Here is a 15,657-nt window from a genome sequence, read left to right as displayed (position 1 = left end):
ACCCCAAGGTGGCCGCTGGTGACGCCGGTAGGGCCACCGGGCGCCCCGCGGGCCACTGGGAGCGGAAGACAGGCATGAAGCTGCCGGTGGACGGCGGCCACGCTAAAATGCTAGGTCAGCCGCGGGTTGGGGCTCTGGGGGGGGCACCCCATAGGGTCACATCCCCCCCAAAACCCCCCCGGCCTCATAGAGACCCCCCCCAGCCCCAAAGATCCCACCCCAAACCCTGTAGGTGCTCCTACAAACCCTACAGGCACCTTCTCCAGATGTTCCCCACAACCTCCCAGCCCCACAAGTGCAATGTGTCCGGGCGGCGCCGCGCTAAAATGTGTCCGGGCGGCGTCGCGCTAAAATGTGCCCTAACCCTAACCCTAACCCTAACCCTAACCCTGCATTTCCAGGCATGCTCTGGGCACCCAACATGGCCTCCCGGAAGCCTGGTGCCGGAAAACTATATTTACCAGCATTCCTTGGACAGCCGGCACAGCCAATCACGGGCCGAGTTTTCAAGAATTACATTTACCAGCACGCACTGTAACCCTAGCCCTTACCGCCTTTACAAAAAAGCCTCAAGCCCTAACCCTAAAAATCCTCGAAACCCCTACAGACATAACCCAAAATATTTACCACACTAAACACCTGAAGACCTATGCCTAAATCTCCTAACCCAATAAATTAAGACGTTCAAATCCCAAGCCCACAAAATTAAGACGTTCAAATCCCAAGCCCAAAAAACATGAATCTCAAAACCTAAACCCAAAAACTAAAACCTAAAAACCCAAAAACCTAAACCCAAAAACGCTCCAAACACTAATCCAAAAAAATAAGACGCTCAAAGCACTAACACAAAATATTAAGATGCTCAAAACCCTAACGCAAAAAATTAAGATGCTCCAAACCCTAACCCAAAAAATTAGGACACTCAAAACCCTAACCCTGGAGAACCTAACCTGAAAAAATAAATAAATAAATAAAACTAAAATTTTAAAACCCTAACCCTAAATAATTGACCAAAAAGAAAATCCTAAGACCCTAACCCTAAAAAACCTTTCAACACTACAACCCATAAACTCTAAAACCCTAACACACTAACCCTGAAAAACTTAAAACCTTAACCCCCAAATCCCTAAAATACTAACCGTTAAAAATCCAAACCTAAACAACTTAAAATCCTAAACATAAACCCTGAGAACACTTACGCTGAAACCCAACGCTAGTGCCCTACCCCTGAAACCTTAACAGCGTCTATCAATCTTTGGAAAATAACATAGCCTCAGGAGAGGATCTCACTACGCTTACCCTGACTCTGACTCTGACACTAACCCTAACCCTAACCCTAACCCTAACCCTAACCCTAACCCTAACCCTAACCCTAACCCTAACCCAAGCCCCATGGACCCCCCCCCGGTGCGCCCCGCAAATTCTTCCCCCCGGCAACCGAAACCCGCAAACTTGGTTCCCCCCTCATTTTGGTTCCTCCCCCGGTGCGCCCCGCAAATGGGTCCCCCCGGCAAGCGCACCCCGCACACTTGGTTCCCCCTTCATTTTGGTTCCCCCCCGGTGCGCTCCGCAAATGCGTCCCCCCGGCAACAGCACCCCGCACACTTGGTTCCCCCCTCATTTTGGTTCCTCCCCCGGTGCGCCTCGCAAATGCGTCCCCCCGGCAAGCGCACCCCGCACACTTGGTTTTCCCCTCATTTTGGTTCCCCCCAACCCTTGGGGTCCCCCCAAGCCCCATGGACCCGCCCCCCCCTTGGTGCCCCTCCCCAATTTTGTACCCCCTGCCGTCCTACCCGTGCCCGCAGCAGCCGCTCGCGCTCCGCCAGCGCCTCCCGCACCCGACACTGCATCTCGGCCAGGTGGAGGCAGGCGCTGGGGGGGGGGGAATAAATTGGGGGGGGTCAATTTGGGGGGGGTCTGGGGGCATTTGGGGGGCTGGGGGCGCATTTAGGGGGCGGAGGGCACTGGTTCTCACCTGGAAGACTCGGCGTCGAGCCCCCCCGGGGGCAGCTGCAGGGCCAGGATGCCTGGGGGGGTGCGGGGGGGGGCATGTCAGCACCCCCCAGACCGAAACCCCAAAACCGCTGCCGTTGACCCCAAAACCGCCGCCGTTGACCCCAAGGTGGCCGCTGGTGACGCCGGTAGGGCCACCGGGCGCCCCGCGGGCCACTGGGAGCGGAAGACGGGCATGAAGCTGCCGGTGGACGGCGGCCACGCTAAAATGCTAGGTCAGCCGCGGGTTGGGGCTCTGGGGGGGGCACCCCATAGGGTCACATCCTCCCCAAAACCCCCCCGGCCTCATAGAGACCCCCCCCAGCCCCAAAGATCCCACCCCAAACCCTGTAGGTGCTCCTACAAACCCTACAGGCACCTTCTCCAGATGTTCCCCACAACCTCCCAGCCCCACAAGTGCAATGTGTCCGGGCGGCGCCGCGCTAAAATGTGTCCGGGCGGCGTCGCGCTAAAATGTGCCCTAACCCTAACCCTAACCCTAACCCTAACCCTGCATTTCCAGGCATGCTCTGGGCACCCAACATGGCCTCCCGGAAGCCTGGTGCCGGAAAACTATATTTACCAGCATTCCTTGGACAGCCGGCACAGCCAATCACGGGCCGAGTTTTCAAGAATTACATTTACCAGCACGCACTGTAACCCTAGCCCTTACCGCCTTTACAAAAAAGCCTCAAGCCCTAACCCTAAAAATCCTCGAAACCCCTACAGACATAACCCAAAATATTTACCACACTAAACACCTGAAGACCTATGCCTAAATCTCCTAACCCAATAAATTAAGACGTTCAAATCCCAAGCCCACAAAATTAAGACGTTCAAATCCCAAGCCCAAAAAACATGAATCTCAAAACCTAAACCCAAAAACTAAAACCTAAAAACCCAAAAACCTAAACCCAAAAACGCTCCAAACACTAATCCAAAAAAATAAGACGCTCAAAGCACTAACACAAAATATTAAGATGCTCAAAACCCTAACGCAAAAAATTAAGATGCTCCAAACCCTAACCCAAAAAATTAGGACACTCAAAACCCTAACCCTGGAGAACCTAACCAGAAAAAAAAAATAAATAAATAAATAAATAAAACTAAAATTTTAAAACCCTAACCCTAAATAATTGACCAAAAAGAAAATCCTAAGACCCTAACCCTAAAAAACCTTTCAACACTACAACCCATAAACTCTAAAACCCTAACACACTAACCCTGAAAAACTTAAAACCTTAACCCCCAAATCCCTAAAATACTAACCGTTAAAAATCCAAACCTAAACAACTTAAAATCCTAAACATAAACCCTGAGAACACTTACGCTGAAACCCAACGCTAGTGCCCTACCCCTGAAACCTTAACAGCGTCTATCAATCTTTGGAAAATAACATAGCCTCAGGAGAGGATCTCACTACGCTTACCCTGACTCTGACTCTGACACTAACCCTAACCCTAACCCTAACCCTAACCCTAACCCTAACCCTAACCCTAACCCTAACCCTAACCCAAGCCCCACGGACCCCCCCCGGTGCGCCCCGCAAATTCGTCCCCCCGGCAACCGAAACCCGCAAACTTGGTTCCCCCCTCATTTTGGTTCCTCCCCCGGTGCGCCCCGCAAATGGGTCCCCCCGGCAAGCGCACCCCGCACACTTGGTTCCCCCTTCATTTTGGTTCCCCCCCGGTGCGCTCCGCAAATGCGTCCCCCCGGCAACAGCACCCCGCACACTTGGTTCCCCCCTCATTTTGGTTCCTCCCCTGGTGCGCCTCGCAAATGCGTCCCCCCGGCAAGCGCACCCCGCACACTTGGTTTTCCCCTCATTTTGGTTCCCCCCAACCCTTGGGGTCCTCCCAAGCCCCATGGACCCGCCCCCCCCTTGGTGCCCCTCCCCAATTTTGTACCCCCTGCCGTCCTACCCGTGCCCGCAGCAGCCGCTCGCGCTCCGCCAGCGCCTCCCGCACCCGACACTGCATCTCGGCCAGGTGGAGGCAGGCGCTGGGGGGGGGGGAATAAATTGGGGGGGGTCAATTTGGGGGGGGTCTGGGGGCATTTGGGGGGCTGGGGGCGCATTTAGGGGGCGGAGGGCACTGGTTCTCACCTGGAGGACTCGGCGTCGAGCCCCCCCGGGGGCAGCTGCAGGGCCAGGATGCCTGGGGGGGTGCGGGGGGGGGCATGTCAGCACCCCCCAGACCGAAACCCCAAAACCGCTGCCGTTGACCCCAAAACCGCCGCCGTTGACCCCAAGGTGGCCGCTGGTGACGCCGGTAGGGCCACCGGGCGCCCCGCGGGCCACTGGGAGCGGAAGACGGGCATGAAGCTGCCGGTGGACGGCGGCCACGCTAAAATGCTAGGTCAGCCGCGGGTTGGGGCTCTGGGGGGGGCACCCCATAGGGTCACATCCCCCCCAAAACCCCCCCGGCCTCATAGAGACCCCCCCCAGCCCCAAAGATCCCACCCCAAACCCTGTAGGTGCTCCTACAAACCCTACAGGCACCTTCTCCAGATGTTCCCCACAACCTCCCAGCCCCACAAGTGCAATGTGTCCGGGCGGCGCCGCGCTAAAATGTGTCCGGGCGGCGTCGCGCTAAAATGTGCCCTAACCCTAACCCTAACCCTAACCCTAACCCTGCATTTCCAGGCATGCTCTGGGCACCCAACATGGCCTCCCGGAAGCCTGGTGCCGGAAAACTATATTTACCAGCATTCCTTGGACAGCCGGCACAGCCAATCACGGGCCGAGTTTTCAAGAATTACATTTACCAGCACGCACTGTAACCCTAGCCCTTACCGCCTTTACAAAAAAGCCTCAAGCCCTAACCCTAAAAATCCTCGAAACCCCTACAGACATAACCCAAAATATTTACCACACTAAACACCTGAAGACCTATGCCTAAATCTCCTAACCCAATAAATTAAGACGTTCAAATCCCAAGCCCACAAAATTAAGACGTTCAAATCCCAAGCCCAAAAAACATGAATCTCAAAACCTAAACCCAAAAACTAAAACCTAAAAACCCAAAAACCTAAACCCAAAAACGCTCCAAACACTAATCCAAAAAAATAAGACGCTCAAAGCACTAACACAAAATATTAAGATGCTCAAAACCCTAACGCAAAAAATTAAGATGCTCCAAACCCTAACCCAAAAAATTAGGACACTCAAAACCCTAACCCTGGAGAACCTAACCTGAAAAAATAAATAAATAAATAAATAAATAAAACTAAAATTTTAAAACCCTAACCCTAAATAATTGACCAAAAAGAAAATCCTAAGACCCTAACCCTAAAAAACCTTTCAACACTACAACCCATAAACTCTAAAACCCTAACACACTAACCCTGAAAAACTTAAAACCTTAACCCCCAAATCCCTAAAATACTAACCGTTAAAAATCCAAACCTAAACAACTTAAAATCCTAAACATAAACCCTGAGAACACTTACGCTGAAACCCAACGCTAGTGCCCTACCCCTGAAACCTTAACAGCGTCTATCAATCTTTGGAAAATAACATAGGCTCAGGAGAGGATCTCACTACGCTTACCCTGACTCTTACTCTGACCCTAACCCTAACCCTAACCCTAACCCTAACCCTAAACCTAACCCTAACCCTAACCCTAATCCTAACCCTAACCCTAACCCTAACCCTAACCCTAACCCTAACCCTAACCCTAACCCTAACCCTGAAACTTTAAAAGCGTCAATCAATCTTTGGAAAATAACATAGCCTCAGGAGAGGATCTCACTACGCTTACCCTGACTCTGACTCTGACACTAACCCTAACCCTAACCCTAACCCTAACCCTAACCCTAACCCTAACCCTAACCCTAACCCTAACCCTAACCCTAACCCTAACCCAAGCCCCATGGACCCCCCCCCGGTGCGCCCCGCAAATTCTTCCCCCCGGCAACCGAAACCCGCAAACTTGGTTCCCCCCTCATTTTGGTTCCTCCCCCGGTGCGCCCCGCAAATGGGTCCCCCCGGCAAGCGCACCCCGCACACTTGGTTCCCCCTTCATTTTGGTTCCCCCCCGGTGCGCTCCGCAAATGCGTCCCCCCGGCAACAGCACCCCGCACACTTGGTTCCCCCCTCATTTTGGTTCCTCCCCCGGTGCGCCTCGCAAATGCGTCCCCCCGGCAAGCGCACCCCGCACACTTGGTTTTCCCCTCATTTTGGTTCCCCCCAACCCTTGGGGTCCCCCCAAGCCCCATGGACCCGCCCCCCCCTTGGTGCCCCTCCCCAATTTTGTACCCCCTGCCGTCCTACCCGTGCCCGCAGCAGCCGCTCGCGCTCCGCCAGCGCCTCCCGCACCCGACACTGCATCTCGGCCAGGTGGAGGCAGGCGCTGGGGGGGGGGGAATAAATTGGGGGGGGTCAATTTGGGGGGGGTCTGGGGGCATTTGGGGGGCTGGGGGCGCATTTAGGGGGCGGAGGGCACTGGTTCTCACCTGGAAGACTCGGCGTCGAGCCCCCCCGGGGGCAGCTGCAGGGCCAGGATGCCTGGGGGGGTGCGGGGGGGGGCATGTCAGCACCCCCCAGACCGAAACCCCAAAACCGCTGCCGTTGACCCCAAAACCGCCGCCGTTGACCCCAAGGTGGCCGCTGGTGACGCCGGTAGGGCCACCGGGCGCCCCGCGGGCCACTGGGAGCGGAAGACGGGCATGAAGCTGCCGGTGGACGGCGGCCACGCTAAAATGCTAGGTCAGCCGCGGGTTGGGGCTCTGGGGGGGGCACCCCATAGGGTCACATCCCCCCCAAAACCCCCCCGGCCTCATAGAGACCCCCCCCAGCCCCAAAGATCCCACCCCAAACCCTGTAGGTGCTCCTACAAACCCTACAGGCACCTTCTCCAGATGTTCCCCACAACCTCCCAGCCCCACAAGTGCAATGTGTCCGGGCGGCGCCGCGCTAAAATGTGTCCGGGCGGCGTCGCGCTAAAATGTGCCCTAACCCTAACCCTAACCCTAACCCTAACCCTGCATTTCCAGGCATGCTCTGGGCACCCAACATGGCCTCCCGGAAGCCTGGTGCCGGAAAACTATATTTACCAGCATTCCTTGGACAGCCGGCACAGCCAATCACGGGCCGAGTTTTCAAGAATTACATTTACCAGCACGCACTGTAACCCTAGCCCTTACCGCCTTTACAAAAAAGCCTCAAGCCCTAACCCTAAAAATCCTCGAAACCCCTACAGACATAACCCAAAATATTTACCACACTAAACACCTGAAGACCTATGCCTAAATCTCCTAACCCAATAAATTAAGACGTTCAAATCCCAAGCCCACAAAATTAAGACGTTCAAATCCCAAGCCCAAAAAACATGAATCTCAAAACCTAAACCCAAAAACTAAAACCTAAAAACCCAAAAACCTAAACCCAAAAACGCTCCAAACACTAATCCAAAAAAATAAGACGCTCAAAGCACTAACACAAAATATTAAGATGCTCAAAACCCTAACGCAAAAAATTAAGATGCTCCAAACCCTAACCCAAAAAATTAGGACACTCAAAACCCTAACCCTGGAGAACCTAACCTGAAAAAATAAATAAATAAATAAATAAATAAAACTAAAATTTTAAAACCCTAACCCTAAATAATTGACCAAAAAGAAAATCCTAAGACCCTAACCCTAAAAAACCTTTCAACACTACAACCCATAAACTCTAAAACCCTAACACACTAACCCTGAAAAACTTAAAACCTTAACCCCCAAATCCCTAAAATACTAACCGTTAAAAATCCAAACCTAAACAACTTAAAATCCTAAACATAAACCCTGAGAACACTTACGCTGAAACCCAACGCTAGTGCCCTACCCCTGAAACCTTAACAGCGTCTATCAATCTTTGGAAAATAACATAGCCTCAGGAGAGGATCTCACTACGCTTACCCTGACTCTGACTCTGACTCTGACTCTGACACTAACCCTAACCCTAACCCTAACCCTAACCCTAACCCTAACCCAAGCCCCATGGACCCCCCCCGGTGCGCCCCGCAAATTCGTCCCCCCGGCAACCGAAACCCGCAAACTTGGTTCCCCCCTCATTTTGGTTCCTCCCCCGGTGCGCCTCGCAAATGCGTCCCCCCGGCAAGCGCACCCCGCACACTTGGTTTTCCCCTCATTTTGGTTCCCCCCAACCCTTGGGGTCCTCCCAAGCCCCATGGACCCGCCCCCCCCTTGGTGCCCCTCCCCAATTTTGTACCCCCTGCCGTCCTACCCGTGCCCGCAGCAGCCGCTCGCGCTCCGCCAGCGCCTCCCGCACCCGACACTGCATCTCGGCCAGGTGGAGGCAGGCGCTGGGGGGGGGGGAATAAATTGGGGGGGGTCAATTTGGGGGGGGTCTGGGGGCATTTGGGGGGCTGGGGGCGCATTTAGGGGGCGGAGGGCACTGGTTCTCACCTGGAGGACTCGGCGTCGAGCCCCCCCGGGGGCAGCTGCAGGGCCAGGATGCCTGGGGGGGTGCGGGGGGGGGCATGTCAGCACCCCCCAGACCGAAACCCCAAAACCGCTGCCGTTGACCCCAAAACCGCCGCCGTTGACCCCAAGGTGGCCGCTGGTGACGCCGGTAGGGCCACCGGGCGCCCCGCGGGCCACTGGGAGCGGAAGACGGGCATGAAGCTGCCGGTGGACGGCGGCCACGCTAAAATGCTAGGTCAGCCGCGGGTTGGGGCTCTGGGGGGGGCACCCCATAGGGTCACATCCCCCCCAAAACCCCCCCGGCCTCATAGAGACCCCCCCCAGCCCCAAAGATCCCACCCCAAACCCTGTAGGTGCTCCTACAAACCCTACAGGCACCTTCTCCAGATGTTCCCCACAACCTCCCAGCCCCACAAGTGCAATGTGTCCGGGCGGCGCCGCGCTAAAATGTGTCCGGGCGGCGTCGCGCTAAAATGTGCCCTAACCCTAACCCTAACCCTAACCCTAACCCTGCATTTCCAGGCATGCTCTGGGCACCCAACATGGCCTCCCGGAAGCCTGGTGCCGGAAAACTATATTTACCAGCATTCCTTGGACAGCCGGCACAGCCAATCACGGGCCGAGTTTTCGAGAATTACATTTACCAGCACGCACTGTAACCCTAGCCCTTACCGCCTTTACAAAAAAGCCTCAAGCCCTAACCCTAAAAATCCTCGAAACCCCTACAGACATAACCCAAAATATTTACCACACTAAACACCTGAAGACCTATGCCTAAATCTCCTAACCCAATAAATTAAGACGTTCAAATCCCAAGCCCACAAAATTAAGACGTTCAAATCCCAAGCCCAAAAAACATGAATCTCAAAACCTAAACCCAAAAACTAAAACCTAAAAACCCAAAAACCTAAACCCAAAAACGCTCCAAACACTAATCCAAAAAAATAAGACGCTCAAAGCACTAACACAAAATATTAAGATGCTCAAAACCCTAACGCAAAAAATTAAGATGCTCCAAACCCTAACCCAAAAAATTAGGACACTCAAAACCCTAACCCTGGAGAACCTAACCTGAAAAAATAAATAAATAAATAAATAAATAAAACTAAAATTTTAAAACCCTAACCCTAAATAATTGACCAAAAAGAAAATCCTAAGACCCTAACCCTAAAAAACCTTTCAACACTACAACCCATAAACTCTAAAACCCTAACACACTAACCCTGAAAAACTTAAAACCTTAACCCCCAAATCCCTAAAATACTAACCGTTAAAAATCCAAACCTAAACAACTTAAAATCCTAAACATAAACCCTGAGAACACTTACGCTGAAACCCAACGCTAGTGCCCTACCCCTGAAACCTTAACAGCGTCTATCAATCTTTGGAAAATAACATAGCCTCAGGAGAGGATCTCACTACGCTTACCCTGACTCTGACTCTGACACTAACCCTAACCCTAACCCTAACCCTAACCCTAACCCTAACCCTAACCCTAACCCTAACCCAAGCCCCACGGACCCCCCCCGGTGCTCCCCGCAAATTCGTCCCCCCGGCAACCGAAACCCGCAAACTTGGTTCCCCCCTCATTTTGGTTCCTCCCCCGGTGCGCCCCGCAAATGGGTCCCCCCGGCAAGCGCACCCCGCACACTTGGTTCCCCCTTCATTTTGGTTCCCCCCCGGTGCGCTCCGCAAATGCGTCCCCCCGGCAACAGCACCCCGCACACTTGGTTCCCCCCTCATTTTGGTTCCTCCCCTGGTGCGCCTCGCAAATGCGTCCCCCCGGCAAGCGCACCCCGCACACTTGGTTTTCCCCTCATTTTGGTTCCCCCCAACCCTTGGGGTCCTCCCAAGCCCCATGGACCCGCCCCCCCCTTGGTGCCCCTCCCCAATTTTGTACCCCCTGCCGTCCTACCCGTGCCCGCAGCAGCCGCTCGCGCTCCGCCAGCGCCTCCCGCACCCGACACTGCATCTCGGCCAGGTGGAGGCAGGCGCTGGGGGGGGGGGAATAAATTGGGGGGGGTCAATTTGGGGGGGGTCTGGGGGCATTTGGGGGGCTGGGGGCGCATTTAGGGGGCGGAGGGCACTGGTTCTCACCTGGAGGACTCGGCGTCGAGCCCCCCCGGGGGCAGCTGCAGGGCCAGGATGCCTGGGGGGGTGCGGGGGGGGGCATGTCAGCACCCCCCAGACCGAAACCCCAAAACCGCTGCCGTTGACCCCAAAACCGCCGCCGTTGACCCCAAGGTGGCCGCTGGTGACGCCGGTAGGGCCACCGGGCGCCCCGCGGGCCACTGGGAGCGGAAGACGGGCATGAAGCTGCCGGTGGACGGCGGCCACGCTAAAATGCTAGGTCAGCCGCGGGTTGGGGCTCTGGGGGGGGCACCCCATAGGGTCACATCCCCCCCAAAACCCCCCCGGCCTCATAGAGACCCCCCCCAGCCCCAAAGATCCCACCCCAAACCCTGTAGGTGCTCCTACAAACCCTACAGGCACCTTCTCCAGATGTTCCCCACAACCTCCCAGCCCCACAAGTGCAATGTGTCCGGGCGGCGCCGCGCTAAAATGTGTCCGGGCGGCGTCGCGCTAAAATGTGCCCTAACCCTAACCCTAACCCTAACCCTAACCCTGCATTTCCAGGCATGCTCTGGGCACCCAACATGGCCTCCCGGAAGCCTGGTGCCGGAAAACTATATTTACCAGCATTCCTTGGACAGCCGGCACAGCCAATCACGGGCCGAGTTTTCAAGAATTACATTTACCAGCACGCACTGTAACCCTAGCCCTTACCGCCTTTACAAAAAAGCCTCAAGCCCTAACCCTAAAAATCCTCGAAACCCCTACAGACATAACCCAAAATATTTACCACACTAAACACCTGAAGACCTATGCCTAAATCTCCTAACCCAATAAATTAAGACGTTCAAATCCCAAGCCCACAAAATTAAGACGTTCAAATCCCAAGCCCAAAAAACATGAATCTCAAAACCTAAACCCAAAAACTAAAACCTAAAAACCCAAAAACCTAAACCCAAAAACGCTCCAAACACTAATCCAAAAAAATAAGACGCTCAAAGCACTAACACAAAATATTAAGATGCTCAAAACCCTAACGCAAAAAATTAAGATGCTCCAAACCCTAACCCAAAAAATTAGGACACTCAAAACCCTAACCCTGGAGAACCTAACCTGAAAAAATAAATAAATAAATAAATAAATAAAACTAAAATTTTAAAACCCTAACCCTAAATAATTGACCAAAAAGAAAATCCTAAGACCCTAACCCTAAAAAACCTTTCAACACTACAACCCATAAACTCTAAAACCCTAACACACTAACCCTGAAAAACTTAAAACCTTAACCCCCAAATCCCTAAAATACTAACCGTTAAAAATCCAAACCTAAACAACTTAAAATCCTAAACATAAACCCTGAGAACACTTACGCTGAAACCCAACGCTAGTGCCCTACCCCTGAAACCTTAACAGCGTCTATCAATCTTTGGAAAATAACATAGCCTCAGGAGAGGATCTCACTACGCTTACCCTGACTCTGACTCTGACTCTGACTCTGACACTAACCCTAACCCTAACCCTAACCCTAACCCTAACCCTAACCCAAGCCCCATGGACCCCCCCCGGTGCGCCCCGCAAATTCGTCCCCCCGGCAACTGAAACCCGCAAACTTGGTTCCCCCCTCATTTTGGTTCCTCCCCCGGTGCGCCTCGCAAATGCGTCCCCCCGGCAAGCGCACCCCGCACACTTGGTTTTCCCCTCATTTTGGTTCCCCCCAACCCTTGGGGTCCCCCCAAGCCCCATGGACCCGCCCCCCCCTTGGTGCCCCTCCCCAATTTTGTACCCCCTGCCGTCCTACCCGTGCCCGCAGCAGCCGCTCGCGCTCCGCCAGCGCCTCCCGCACCCGACACTGCATCTCGGCCAGGTGGAGGCAGGCGCTGGGGGGGGGGGAATAAATTGGGGGGGGTCAATTTGGGGGGGGTCTGGGGGCATTTGGGGGGCTGGGGGCGCATTTAGGGGGCGGAGGGCACTGGTTCTCACCTGGAGGACTCGGCGTCGAGCCCCCCCGGGGGCAGCTGCAGGGCCAGGATGCCTGGGGGGGTGCGGGGGGGGGCATGTCAGCACCCCCCAGACCGAAACCCCAAAACCGCTGCCGTTGACCCCAAAACCGCCGCCGTTGACCCCAAGGTGGCCGCTGGTGACGCCGGTAGGGCCACCGGGCGCCCCGCGGGCCACTGGGAGCGGAAGACGGGCATGAAGCTGCCGGTGGACGGCGGCCACGCTAAAATGCTAGGTCAGCCGCGGGTTGGGGCTCTGGGGGGGGCACCCCATAGGGTCACATCCCCCCCAAAACCCCCCCGGCCTCATAGAGACCCCCCCCAGCCCCAAAGATCCCACCCCAAACCCTGTAGGTGCTCCTACAAACCCTACAGGCACCTTCTCCAGATGTTCCCCACAACCTCCCAGCCCCACAAGTGCAATGTGTCCGGGCGGCGCCGCGCTAAAATGTGTCCGGGCGGCGTCGCGCTAAAATGTGCCCTAACCCTAACCCTAACCCTAACCCTAACCCTGCATTTCCAGGCATGCTCTGGGCACCCAACATGGCCTCCCGGAAGCCTGGTGCCGGAAAACTATATTTACCAGCATTCCTTGGACAGCCGGCACAGCCAATCACGGGCCGAGTTTTCAAGAATTACATTTACCAGCACGCACTGTAACCCTAGCCCTTACCGCCTTTACAAAAAAGCCTCAAGCCCTAACCCTAAAAATCCTCGAAACCCCTACAGACATAACCCAAAATATTTACCACACTAAACACCTGAAGACCTATGCCTAAATCTCCTAACCCAATAAATTAAGACGTTCAAATCCCAAGCCCACAAAATTAAGACGTTCAAATCCCAAGCCCAAAAAACATGAATCTCAAAACCTAAACCCAAAAACTAAAACCTAAAAACCCAAAAACCTAAACCCAAAAACGCTCCAAACACTAATCCAAAAAAATAAGACGCTCAAAGCACTAACACAAAATATTAAGATGCTCAAAACCCTAACGCAAAAAATTAAGATGCTCCAAACCCTAACCCAAAAAATTAGGACACTCAAAACCCTAACCCTGGAGAACCTAACCTGAAAAAATAAATAAATAAATAAATAAATAAAACTAAAATTTTAAAACCCTAACCCTAAATAATTGACCAAAAAGAAAATCCTAAGACCCTAACCCTAAAAAACCTTTCAACACTACAACCCATAAACTCTAAAACCCTAACACACTAACCCTGAAAAACTTAAAACCTTAACCCCCAAATCCCTAAAATACTAACCGTTAAAAATCCAAACCTAAACAACTTAAAATCCTAAACATAAACCCTGAGAACACTTACGCTGAAACCCAACGCTAGTGCCCTACCCCTGAAACCTTAACAGCGTCTATCAATCTTTGGAAAATAACATAGCCTCAGGAGAGGATCTCACTACGCTTACCCTGACTCTGACTCTGACTCTGACTCTGACACTAACCCTAACCCTAACCCTAACCCTAACCCTAACCCTAACCCTAACCCAAGCCCCATGGACCCCCCCCGGTGCGCCCCGCAAATTCGTCCCCCCGGCAACCGAAACCCGCAAACTTGGTTCCCCCCTCATTTTGGTTCCTCCCCCGGTGCGCCCCGCAAATGGGTCCCCCCGGCAAGCGCACCCCGCACACTTGGTTCCCCCTTCATTTTGGTTCCCCCCCGGTGCGCTCCGCAAATGCGTCCCCCCGGCAACAGCACCCCGCACACTTGGTTCCCCCCTCATTTTGGTTCCTCCCCCGGTGCGCCTCGCAAATGCGTCCCCCCGGCAAGCGCACCCCGCACACTTGGTTTTCCCCTCATTTTGGTTCCCCCCAACCCTTGGGGTCCCCCCAAGCCCCATGGACCCCCCCCCCCTTGGTGCCCCCCCCCAATTTTGTACCCCCTGCCGTCCTACCCGTGCCCGCAGCAGCCGCTCGCGCTCCGCCAGCGCCTCCCGCACCCGACACTGCATCTCGGCCAGGTGGAGGCAGGCGCTGGGGGGGGGGGAATAAATTGGGGGGGGTCAATTTGGGGGGGGTCTGGGGGCATTTGGGGGGCTGGGGGCGCATTTAGGGGGCGGAGGGCACTGGTTCTCACCTGGAGGACTCGGCGTCGAGCCCCCCCGGGGGCAGCTGCAGGGCCAGGATGCCTGGGGGGGTGCGGGGGGGGGCATGTCAGCACCCCCCAGACCGAAACCCCAAAACCGCTGCCGTTGACCCCAAAACCGCCGCCGTTGACCCCAAGGTGGCCGCTGGTGACGCCGGTAGGGCCACCGGGCGCCCCGCGGGCCACTGGGAGCGGAAGACGGGCATGAAGCTGCCGGTGGACGGCGGCCACGCTAAAATGCTAGGTCAGCCGCGGGTTGGGGCTCTGGGGGGGGCACCCCATAGGGTCACATCCCCCCCAAAACCCCCCCGGCCTCATAGAGACCCCCCCCAGCCCCAAAGATCCCACCCCAAACCCTGTAGGTGCTCCTACAAACCCTACAGGCACCTTCTCCAGATGTTCCCCACAACCTCCCAGCCCCACAAGTGCAATGTGTCCGGGCGGCGCCGCGCTAAAATGTGTCCGGGCGGCGTCGCGCTAAAATGTGCCCTAACCCTAACCCTAACCCTAACCCTAACCCTGCATTTCCAGGCATGCTCTGGGCACCCAACATGGCCTCCCGGAAGCCTGGTGCCGGAAAACTATATTTACCAGCATTCCTTGGACAGCCGGCACAGCCAATCACGGGCCGAGTTTTCAAGAATTACATTTACCAGCACGCACTGTAACCCTAGCCCTTACCGCCTTTACAAAAAAGCCTCAAGCCCTAACCCTAAAAATCCTCGAAACCCCTACAGACATAACCCAAAATATTTACCACACTAAACACCTGAAGACCTATGCCTAAATCTCCTAACCCAATAAATTAAGACGTTCAAATCCCAAGCCCACAAAATTAAGACGTTCAAATCCCAAGCCCAAAAAACATGAATCTCAAAACCTAAACCCAAAAACTAAAACCTAAAAACCCAAAAACCTAAACCCAAAAACGCTCCAAACACTAATCCAAAAAAATAAGACGCTCAAAGCACTAACACAAAATATTAAGATGCTCAAAACCCTAACGCAAAAAATTAAGAAGCTCCAAACCCTAACCCAAAAAATTAGGACACTCAAAACC

This window comes from Anas platyrhynchos, chromosome 14 (genome assembly GCF_047663525.1).
Source record: "Anas platyrhynchos isolate ZD024472 breed Pekin duck chromosome 14, IASCAAS_PekinDuck_T2T, whole genome shotgun sequence".
NCBI lineage: Eukaryota > Metazoa > Chordata > Aves > Anseriformes > Anatidae > Anas > Anas platyrhynchos.
The sequence above is the reverse complement of the archived record's forward strand: the minus strand, read 5'-3'. Positions refer to the sequence as shown.